The following is a 12,266-nucleotide window of genomic DNA, read 5'->3' as shown; positions in this document are numbered from 1 at the left end:
CAGTCCACCTATACCAGAGAGCCACAGGGGTCGGCAGGGTGTGGCAGAGGCTGCCGCGCCCAGAAAATAGTGACAGCGAGGGGCAGTGATGTGACAAAGGCACACCCGGGTTTCCCACCGGCTCCCCCTCAGACAGAAGTGGCCAGGAATGGTGTCCCTCCTTCCTCCTACCTCCCATGGGAATGTTGCGCCTGCATCCTGAAGGCGACCCTTAGGATGGAAACCGTGTGCTAAGGGTGATGGAAAAGAAAGCTAGAGGGAGCTCAGGACACTGAGGATGACAAAGGCGTCACATTCAGGAGGAAGAAAACAATACCATCGGTGAAGGATTGAACCCAAAGTGGACGGGACCCTGCGTGACTCAGTCAGACTGCGACCCTCTTTGTGAAGATTCTGTTTTTACAGGAATAGATGTTTTTCAGGTGAAATAAAGATAAATTCCTAACACTTTCCCGCCATCATCACTCAGGTTTCTGTGACTAGCAATTAGTCAAATTCCTAATATTTAGTAATTCCAAATTCCATCAAAATGCTAAAATTGTTTCTTTCATGGATCAGGGGCTTTAGCTCAGTTAAAGAGAGAAGTAAGAATTGATCCACCAAAGTAAAGAAAACACATATTGTTAATATTTCTCTACTACACTGAGAAATAATCTTTGTATATTTGGTACTTTGGATATTGGTAATATTTAAGATAGTTTGGATATGTAAGTACCTAATAAATTCACTACGAGAATGGCATTTTTCAATGTGTAATAAATAAAATGATTTAGGATTGTAGAAGGTGTTTTGAGAGGAGACAATCAATATTTATTTGAGCTCTAATATGTGTCTTGCACGTAATTCTCTGAAAAATTTTCTAACTAAGAAAAAATTTTTATTATATTCTAAGGAAAGAACTCCAAAGACTCCAAATGATTGGCATATTTTCTCGAAAACAGCGTTTTCCTGATACTCCATGGGTTCAATCTGATAATATAGAAGCGATGGCTCAATTTCTTTTCATTGTGGTTCTCATTTTACTCTCCCTTTAATAATTCATACAAGCCCTCATTTTTCTGTCTCGTAGTACAAAAATAGAGCCCATAGAGTCTCTATGGTATTTCTGCATTTGTAAGAATGGCCAGTGGTGTGCAATTGACACTCACCTCGCCGGGAGTCAGGGGACGCTAGAGAGCCACGCATCCTAACTGTGTCAGAGCTCCAAACATTCCACAGGAAGCTTCTTTGAGGGAACACAGAGCAAGCACTGTCAGCGGCAGCAAGGGATCCTACCAGCCCACCTTGATGCTCTGGGTATTTCGCAAACTGTTAATTGAGAGAAATCATAGCACCCCATCTTTTTTCTTGAATGGGTGCTGGGTGATCAGTTAAATAAACCAAACCACTAGATGGCGGAGGGGGTGTTTGCCTGGCAGAATTGTGGCTTTGAGTTGAAGTTGTAAGAGAATTGTCTTGTTGGTAAACATCACCGCGGAGAATGTAGCAGGCACCATATTTGTAAGTGGAATTTATTTAATTTGTGATTGCTTCAGTACATGAGAAGATTTATTAGCCTGACGGTTTACTGGGATGCACATATTTTTTTTGAATTTTTAAAGATTATTTATTTTGAGGGGGTTGCAGAGAAGGAGACAGACAGAAACCCGGGCAGGCTCCATGCTGCCAGAGCAGAGCCCAATGTGGGGCTCGAACCCATGGACTGTGAGGTCATGACCTGAGCAGAGATCAAGAGTCAGATGCTTAACCGACTGAGCCACCCAGGCGCCCCTGGAAATTACATTTATAAGTGCAGTTGGAAGTGTCTAGGGAATTTAATTAAGGTCTGAAAATCCCCCTTTAAAAATACGTGTTAAACTTGCATTAGCAAAAACTTGTATTAACTATTGTTTTTTGCTTTTTAGTTTTTGTTGCTGTTGTTAGTGTGTGCACAACATTTCACCATAGGTATCTGCGAAGTGTTTTACGTGTCCTCAAACCGCCTTCCAATGCACTCCAGAACTCACCTTGCATCACGCTGATCTACCGTCTCCTGAGATTATATCGATCCGCATGGCTGAGCAGCACAAACAAGGAATTTCCCCACAAGGGACACGGATGAGGCAGATGGCCAATTCTTTTTTTTTTTTTAATTTTTTTTTTCAACGTTTATTTATTTTTGGGACAGAGAGAGACAGAGCATGAACGGGCGAGGGGCAGAGAGAGAGGGAGACACAGAATCGGAAACAGGCTCCAGGCTCTGAGCCATCAGCCCAGAGCCCGACGCGGGGCTCGAACTCCCGGACCGCGAGATCGTGACCTGGCTGAAGTCGGACGCTTAACCGACTGCGCCACCCAGGCGCCCCCAGATGGCCAATTCTTAACACTTGAGGTTTGGTCCCTGCCACAGGTTTCCCCAGGGAAATTACTGTAATCTTTTAACGAGGTCTGAAACACCCAATTGGAAAAACAAACCTACTCGGGTCACTCAGGGTCCCGTCAAGGTCAAAGTTCATCCTCGTCCTTGCTGCCACTTGCTGTCACTGGGCTCTCGTGGCTTCTCTCTGCCACCTCGCAGGGTGGTGTTTTCTGGCTCAAGAGTCTGCCAAAGTTTGGTTTCACTTATATTTTTGAAATTCATAGCAGTCTTAATGGAAAATACGGACTACCTGTCGGACAAATATCTGGTGCCTCTTGAGAAGCGAGAAGAGGCTCTGTTTCCTCGTTCCTCCCTGGTGCCACCAGATGTCGCTCTTCTCCGATCACTGCTAGGGTCCCCTGCCCTTCCCACATCCTGGGAAGTTCTGCTTTATCAAGTCTGTGACACTCCGGGGGGGGGGGGGGGGACGGGAAACCGGGAAACGTTGCAGGGCCTCGAAAAGTCACACCTAATCCCTGAGACTTCTTTACCCCCCAGGTCGGCCAACCTGTAAGCTTCGGGGGTGGGGGTGGGGGCTCTTACAACAGCTTGGGATCCCCCTCTACCATCTCCCGCCATGAGTTTTTCTTGTTCCTGGCAGCACATGGCCTCAAACTGTGGTTTGGTATTCATTTGATGGTGCGCACAACAGCCACTCAGTCCCCAGGAGGCCCCATTTCAGGTGGCGGGAAGGACAAAAGTCTCCCCCCAAACCTTTCTCCTTCCACGAAAGACTCTACCTTATCAGGAAATTGTATTTCCTTGGAAGCTGGGTTAAAAAAACAGTCTGACCTATGGGGGAATTAATTTAGATTTCAAATCAATGAACTGACTTAACCCTGTAACTCTGGTTCCCCATCTAATACACCCGGGGTTCAAAACTGTGTTATTTCCCCAGTGGGTATTATTAAGATATCACATGTTCTCTACCATATCCTTTTAAATTCAAATGGGTATTTTGAAGCTCATTTTAACTCGATAGGGATATATTCTTTTTTGTTTATACCACGGGCGCCAAAGAGTGTGGCAGTCAGGCTGAAGTTTATCTCTTTCCTAACTACATTTAAAAAGAAGTTGCATCTAGAACACACAGGCAAATGTCCTCAGTATCTCATTTCTACACCTTTCTCCCTCAACATTGCACTCGGCATAGCAGCGATTACTCCTAAAGCTTAAAGAAATAAATCTCTTCCAACGCTGGTTCCCTGACTCTCCTCCTTCTTCACCTGTTCTACCTCTGAATGCCTTTTCTCTTTTGTTCAGAATTATTTTCTTCTACGGCTACCTCTGTGCCCTCTCTCCGGAAGTCAGTCCCTCTGGTCTCGGCTTCTCCATCCCGTTTACCTTGGTTCGGGGCCGGACGCTGAGCAGAGCAGGCAATGAATTCTACTTCAGTAGAGGAACAAGAGGAAGGCATGTATATTTATATCTCAATATTTTCTTAGGCAACGCAGCTAAATTAACAAAAACACACATAAATAGTACGTCGTTTGGAAACAAGGATATTGCCAGTAGCATTGAAAAATGGTAGTTTTTCAGAAAAATAATTTCACAATATGTGAAAGGATCTGTTCAAATTCTTTCTGGTTCAGTAATCCCATTTTAGAAGTATCCCCCTAAGAGGAAAGTAAATGTCAGAATGTACAAAGATGTTTGAGGCAGTGTGCTGTAAAGTGAGCTAACAGAGGGGGTCATAAGTACCAAACCTGATACACAGCCAGAATCGTGGTAGACGCTGCATAGAGAATGCAGCCTTAGGATGTGAAAAATAACGTGCTCACTCTGGGAGATGCAGACACACAAGGTTCAACAACCGAGGGAAGGAAGAGGCCACAGCCCAGTTTTCCCAACAGGAGTCACCATCCAAAAGAACCGTTAGCAGGTTTGTTTTGATAAGGCTCGGTGGCTCCCGAGTCCCAGGGAGCAGCCTAGAGCATCGCTAGGTGGCCATCAGTGAGCTGTCACCTTGGAAACTGTCGTACAAAATAGTAGGTGAAGAACCAGGATTGACGATCAATGGTTCTCAGCCGTTTTCCTCCATCGGATGGAGGAGCATCGGATCAGTAGTTTCCAGGAAGGGGAAGTGGTGCTAATGGCCTGTCGACGAGAATCTTTCTAGGAAATGATCCAACTCATCCTTGGACATCTACCTGCACCTCTCCTAACCCGTGGTTTCTGTCCCTGGAGGACAGCCCCGGAGGACGCTTGTCCAACCTGACCCAACAGCCAGCTTGGCTTAAAGACCATGAGGGCTCCTTTCTGTTCCAGTAAACAGGGAAGAGGCAGAGAGGCTGCAGGGCCCCTGGGCTTCCCCCATCACGCGCAGCCTCTTGCCCCTCAGAAATGCCCTTCCCCCTTCTGGGAAGCTCTGGCAGCCCCCTTCACAAACGCAGAAGTGGAGTGCTGGGTCTATACCCAGACACGTGCTTCCCAGACAGAGAAAAGGAAGCGATTTCACAGTGCTTCCTGACATCTGTGTGCCAGTCCGACCCCCGTGCACGTGCCATACTGTCCTCGGCCCCCAGTTGGCACATCCTGTCCTCTCTTCTCCTTGCAAGGCCCAGAGCCCCTCCCGCGTGAGAAGGGAAAGCAGGGGCATCCTGCGTGGGGCCACCTGAGGCAACATGGAGTTTTACAGACCCCGGGGCAGGGGGGGGGTCACCCTTTTTCAAGCCAGCAAAGTGAGGGATACCATTCATTCTTTCCACTAAGACCTACTGAGCACAGCCGTGGAATGGGCACCGGTGGACATGGACGATGTGGCGTTAGACACAAGGCCAAGTGTTTGGCCTCGTGGAGCTTACATTCCGGTGGGGAGAGAAAACATGAATAAACTACGTGGTGTTTCGTGTATCGGTAAGTGCTGTTTTACAAAGAAGGCGAAGGAGACAAGGGAAGAACTGCCCTTCCAGGTGAGCTGGCCTGGCGAGGCCTCGCTGTTAGGGAGACAGGGGTACAGACGAGGGGACGAACCATGCTGCTGGCTTGGGGACAGTCGAAGCAGAGGGAGGAGCCAGTGCAAAGGTCCTGATGCAAGGGCGTGCTGAGCATTTTGCAGGAAGGCCAAGATGGCTGCCATGGTCGACAGCATGCCGGGAAGCAATGGGAGACAAGCCAGAAAGTGCATACAGGAGCCAGACAGCATAGCCATCGTAAGCACTCGGGTTTTTACTTTAATGGGACATGGAAAGTCATTCGGGGGAGCTTTGAGAGTTTCCATCATGCCCAATGACCCTACCATGTGAGGCGGCTTGGAGCAGGATAATGCACACATACAGTGATTCTAGAAAGCCTTTGACAATATGAATCAAGAACCTTGCAGGGGCGCCTGGGTGGCTCAGTAGGTTAACCGACCCAGGTCACAATCTCACAGTTCATGGGTTCTAGCCCCCCATCGGGCTCTGTGCTGACAGCTCGGAGCCTGGAGCCTGCTTCGGATTCTGTGTCTCCCTCTGTCTCTACCCCTCCCTTGCTCATGCTCTCTCTCTCTCTCTTTCTCTCTCTCTCTCAAAAATAAATAAATGTTGGAAAAAAATTTAAAAAAAGCTTTACAACAGCCAAGGCCAACCATTAGTAAGGAAATAGAGTAACAGATCTTGTTTGTAAATAGAAAAAAAAATGGGGTACCTCGCAACAAGCCAAGCAAAAAATTGGAGAACGTATACAAACACATTTTCAAGCTCTAATGAGTAAGATAACACAAGATTCAAATAACACTACAATGCAAACCCTATTTTCAGACTCTTAGTGTCATGAATGTTATTTATATATTTATTTTTCATGTATGTTATTTGTAGTTATTTATTTGTTCACTTTTTATGTGTCCGAAAGTTCAACGTAGTTTTGATAAAAATGCTAAATTCATTTTTGTTGTGTTTACTAGCTAAGCTCATTCTCAAGCTTACATGAGGAGATAAGCCTATGAGGATGGTCAGAGAAATTTTGAAAGAACACTAAAGAACGCAAGCTCCATAATATGTGAACGTGTTATTTCAAAACCATGGGAATCATAAAGCCGAGGGAAAAAAAAGAGAACCCTGGGAATCAATCCACAATACTAGTTGGAAACTCCAGCACCCACCGCGCTCTCAGCAACTGATGAAGCTGTTACACAGAAAACAGACACAGATGGGGAATCGCTGGACGACATGCTGAACAATGGATCTAAGTGACTTTCCCAGGACCCTCCACCAACAGCAACAGACACCATCTCTCCAAGTGTGCACAGAACATTCACCACAACAGACTATTTCCAGACTTTCCTGGGCTATAAAACAAACCTTAACAGGTATAAAATAATTGAAATCACACAATATGTTCTCCAACCATAATAGAATAAAAATAGAAATGAATGACAGAAAAGAACAGCAAAATCTTCCAACAAGTGGAAATCAAGCAACGTAGTAGACCCAAACGTATAAAGAGTGTCTACTGAAACTCTGCATCTCACATCATACCTAATAGTGAAATACCAAATATCTCTTCCCTAAGATTAGAAATGAAACAAGGATATATGTCCTCACCACTCTTAATAAGACCAGAAGTTCTAACCACTACAATAAGACAAGAACAATGACAGAAAAGGGCATAAAAATTAGAAAGGAAGAAATAAAACTGCCTCTATGTGTAGACAGCAGGATTGTCTACATAGCTAACGCCCCAAAATCTACCAAAAACAAACAAAAAGACCCTTTCTAGGACTAAAAAGTGAGTTCTGTCAGCTCAAGGGACCCAAGATCAACACACAAAAATCAACCATGTTTCAGTGTACTGACAGCAAACAAGTGGAAATAAAAATAAAAGCATATGTTATTTATAATTTCTTCAAAGAAAATGAAAGACTTTGGTATTAATCCAACAAAATTATATACACGATCTGCATGCTGGAAATTACAAAATGCAAATGAAAGAGATCACAGAAGGCCCACGTACTTGAAGAGACCCACTATTTGTGGGTTGGAAGACTCAGTGTAGTAAACATTTCAATTCTTTCTATACAGGTCTGTAGGTTTTTTTTTTTTTAATTTTTTTTTCAATGTTTATTTATTTTTTGGGGGACAGAGAGAGACAGAGCATGAAAAGGGGAGGGGCAGAGAGAGAGGGAGACACAGAATCGGAAACAGGCTCCAGGCTCTGAGCCATCAGCCCAGAGCCTGACGCGGGGCTCGAACTCACGGACCGCGAGATCGTGACCTGGCTGAAGTCGGATGCTTAACCGACTGCGCCACCCAGGCGCCCCTACAGGTCTGTAGGTTTAACAAAATTGCTATCTAAATCTCAGCAAGGTTTCTGTAGACATAAACCAGCTTACTCTAAAATCTATATGGAAAGGGAAATGCTAAGGATGGGCAAAACCAGTTTTGAAAAAGAACACAGCAGCGTCAATCACTCTTCCCAATGCCAAGACTTACGGCATAGCTACAGTAAGCAAGTCTGCATGGTACTGTAGGGACAGACACAAAGACCGGGGGACGAAATAAAGAACCAGAAATAGAACCACACAAATAAGTCTAGTTAATGTTTGATAAAGGAGCAAAAACAAGTCAATGGGGAAGAATAGTCTTTTAAACAAACGGCATTGGAACATTGGACGTTCATAGGCAAAGCTAGAAATGAAAACAAAACTCTCAACCTAAGTCACATGTTTTACACAGAAAATATTCAGAATGGATCATGGATGTAAGTATAAAAGGTATAGAATTAGGGGCGCCTGGATGGCTCAGTCAGTGAAGTGTCTGACTCTTGATTTCAGCTCAGGTTATAATATCATGGTTCGTGAGTTCAAGCCCCACATCAGACTCTGCACTGACAGTGCAGAGCCTGCTTGAGGTTCTCTTTCTCCCTCTCTCTGCCCTTCCTGCTCATTCTCTCTCTCTCTCTTTCTCTGCGTGTGTCTCAATTAATAAACATTTTTTTAAAAGGTACAACTACAAAACTTCTAGGAAAAAAGGGATAAGATCCTCAGGACCTACAACTAAGTAAAGATTTATTAGATTTGACACTAAAGGGGTACCTGGATGGCTCAGTTGGTTGGGTGTCCTGCTCTTGATGTCAGCTCAGGTCTTGACCTCAGAGTGATGAATTCAAGCCCTGTGGTGGGCTCCACACTGGGCATGAAGCCTACTTAAAAAAAAAAAAAAAGATTTGACACTAAAAACACAATTCATGAAAAGAAAAACTGATAAATCAGACCTCATAAAAATGTAATACTTTTGCTTTGCAAAGGCTCCTGTTAAGAGGATAAAAATCCAAGCTATGGGCTGGGAGAAAATATTTTTAAACCACATATCCAACAAAGCACTAGTATCTAGACCATAGTTTAAAAACACCAAAAGTAACCAATAGGAAAATGGAAGACCCTATGTAAAATCGACAGAAGACCCTATTAAAGATGGAAGACATTCCATCAGAGGACATACAAACAGCACGTAAGCACAGGAGGAGTAACGCAATACCAGCAGCTAGAGAAAAACCAGCGTAAACCAGTGAGACATCACTACACATCTAACAGTACACCTGAAAGTAAAGACAAAATAGTGCTGGCATGAAGTGCTGCTGGCAATGTGGAGAGTGAGGTCATGTGGGCATTTCTGGGAACACAAAACAGCACTTCCACGCCAGAAGAGTAATTTGGCAGATTTGAAAATATGTATTAAAAATGGACTTACTGTACAACCCAGCACTTGTACTCATGGGCAGAGAAGTGAAAGCTTATTTTTAAGCAGAAACTTGTAGATAAGTGCTTACAGCAGCTTTATTCCTAATAGCCCAAACCTGAACACCACAAATGAATGGTTCAGCAAAGTGTGGTGTATTCTATGATAAAAAAGGAACAAACTATTGATGCAAGCAAAAACTTGGGTGAGCCATAAGGAATTATGCTGAATGAAAACAAAAGCCAGCCTCAAAAGGGCGCATACTACGTGATTCCATTTATATAATACTTGTGCAATCACATAGTTTTACAGGTAGAGATCAGGTTAATGGCTGCTCGGGGGTAGGGAATGATGTGTGTTGTGGGGGGGGGCACAAAGCTCTAGTTAAGTACCTTGATTGTTGTGATAATAACATGAAGCCGCACATATGACAAAACTTCATACACACACCCATCCGTGCACAGAAGTAAATCAGATAAATGCATGATAACTAGTAAAATTTGAGTGAGTTCTGTGATTGTACAGTGCCAATTTCCTGAGTTTGGTGTGCTCTACAGTAATGGAAGACATTAGCATTGCTGGAGGCTGACTGTGGGAGACCATATGGTGGATCCTCAAAGCATTAAAAATAGGGGCGCCTGGGGCGTTCAGTGTTCAAGTCTTGGTTTTGGCTCAGGTCATGATCCCAGGGTCATGGGATCGAGCCCCTCCTTGGACTCCACACCCAGTGTGGAACCTGATTAAAATTCTCTCTCTCTCTCGTCTGCCCTCTCCCCTGCTTGTGCGCTCTCTTTCTGTCAGAAAATTATACATACATATATATATATATATATATATATAACCATGATATGATCCAGAAATTCTAGTTCTGGGAATATATCCAGAGGAAATGAAAACACTGACTCAAAAAGATATCTGTGCTCTGTGTTTGTGGCAGCACTGTTTACAGTAGCCAAGGCACGGAAGCAGACGGGCGCCTATGGATGGATGAATGGATAAAGAAGAGGTGGGGTGTATACACATGGAATAGTGCTCAGCCGTGAAAAACAAACACTGAAAAACAAAGCAAAACAAGGAAATCTATTTTCGACAACATGGATAGACCTTGAGAGCATTATGCTGAATGAAATAAGTCAGACAGAGGATGGATACTGTGTGACCTCATGTATACGTGGAATCTAAAAGAACCAAACTCGGGGCGCCTGGGTGGCTCAGCCGGTTGAACGTCCGACTTCAGCTCGGGTCATGATCTCGTGGTCCGTGAGCTCGAGCCCCGCGTCGGGCTCTGTGCTGACGGCTCGGAGCCTGGAACCTGCTCTGGAGTCTGTGTCTCCCTCTCTCTCTGCCCCTTCCCTGCTCATGCTGTGTCTCTCTCTCTCTCTTTCAAAAATAAATAAAAACATTAAAAAAGTAAATAAACAGAAGAACTAAACTCAGAGAAACTCATGGACACATCTCTGTGGTCAGTGTGCCCTTTAGGCTTTGTGCACCACCTTTAACTTTGGAGATCTCTCCACAGGGCTCTAAGCTCACTGCAGGGGAGATGAGGTCCGGGTAAGCCTTGGTGCTTTACCCCCAGGGGCCTCAAATTCAGGCCGTGTAGTGGAATGTGCTCAGATTTGATGACAGGGAACATTGCAAATGGTAGTAACCCTGTTTTCAATACCACAGGACACGGCTTCTTGAAGTCTCCGCTTGCACATTGGCCCGTGGTCCAGCCAGTCCTGGGGAAGAGACGCTCCCCTGTCCTGTCTGAGGCGGCCTCATGTTTTGTTGTTCATGGGCCTGGACTGGTATGGAGAGCTACACTGGGGCTTTCCTCACACAGATGGTGGGGGTGGGGGGTGGTATTTTTAGAACAAGAGGGTGGTTTCCCAGGCAGCTGCCACTTGCTGACGGGACCCCATTTTCCTCCTCGGTAGCACAGAAGATGGCCTTGGACATCAGCTTAAACCGTTTGACTCTTCCCTGGGCATCTCTACTCTTGGGAGAGGGGCTTCGGTGCCCATATTCCAAAGTGGCCTCATCTTCCTGGACAATATCCGCGTGACACCCCACTTCTGGAGCCTGAATCAGAGCTTTCGTGCTTCTCCCTGTCGCCTTTCCTGATCATCCTTGGTCGTGGAGAGACGGGAATTCCTGTGGCATCAGATCATGGAGGGTTTAGGGTATTATTATAGATAGGACCGTACGACAGTCACTAACTGTTCCCTGGCTCTCCCCAGGGTCACTTCAGGCTAATGACCAGACCTATAGATGGAGACGAAGAGACAGGAGAAGATACTCTTTGTGGCCACCACCTACTGGCTAGATGTGCCACAGATTCCAGGCCCCTTCACGGGCTGTGCTAGATCTTGAAACACCACCACTCCCCAACCACCACCACCCCCCCCAAAAAAAAAAAGAAAGAGGATTTTGAAAATCTTTCTATGTCAGCATCAGGACCTGGGTTGGTAGAGGGCAGGAGACCGTCGTGGGGGATGCACCGGTGGGGACAACACATCAGACACAAAGTCTGCTGCCCGCAGTGTTGCCGAAGATTCTGGGAAAGAGTTTCCAAGAGCCTGAGGGGGGTTATTTCATACTCAGCTGGATCTGCTCCTGAAACGTCAGGGCCCCCCTGCTCCGGCAGCCACGGGAGACCCACAGATAAGACCCCACTGTCAAGGGAAGTTACCCATTGCCGCAGTGGCTCTCCCCATTCTTCGGGCAACCTCCTCCCTCCTGGGGACAAAATTTCTGGGAGGGCTGGAAGATTCAAAGTCTGAGAAGTCCCGCCTCCGCTGATCTCAGAACCTTCACGCCCTAGTGTGTTCACAGTTTCATGAGTTCCCTTCTCTTGGTTCTCTTAAAGCTCTAGGGACTGTAGAGTCACAAGGCAGAAAGCCGTCAGGTGCCCGCCTCAGTGACCCTTGCCTGTCCAACCCCTTTTGCCAAAGACTACAGGGGTGAGCTCTCCAGATGCTCCCAAGCCCCCCTTTCCCCAGTTGCGTGTCCTTCCCAGAGGGGCTGGATGCCCCAGAGGACAGGAGCCTGGCGTGAAATCTTAGAGAGCCTGTGTTCTCTCGCTTGGGTAATAAGCAGGCAACAGCACCCCAGGCTTCCTCTCGTGGCTTAAAATTGTAATGTCATCAGTAAAGAGGAGAGCTAGCGTTTAGCATCTGCCAAGAAAGTTCTGTCTTTCAGGAATCTGTCCTTTGAAAATCCATAAT

Source organism: Lynx rufus, unplaced genomic scaffold, assembly GCF_022079265.1.
Source record: "Lynx rufus isolate CCGP_SWC_20201006 ecotype Redwood Valley unplaced genomic scaffold, mLynRuf1.p SCAF_31, whole genome shotgun sequence".
Classification (NCBI taxonomy): Eukaryota; Metazoa; Chordata; class Mammalia; order Carnivora; family Felidae; genus Lynx; species Lynx rufus.
Note: the sequence above shows the minus strand (reverse complement) of the source record.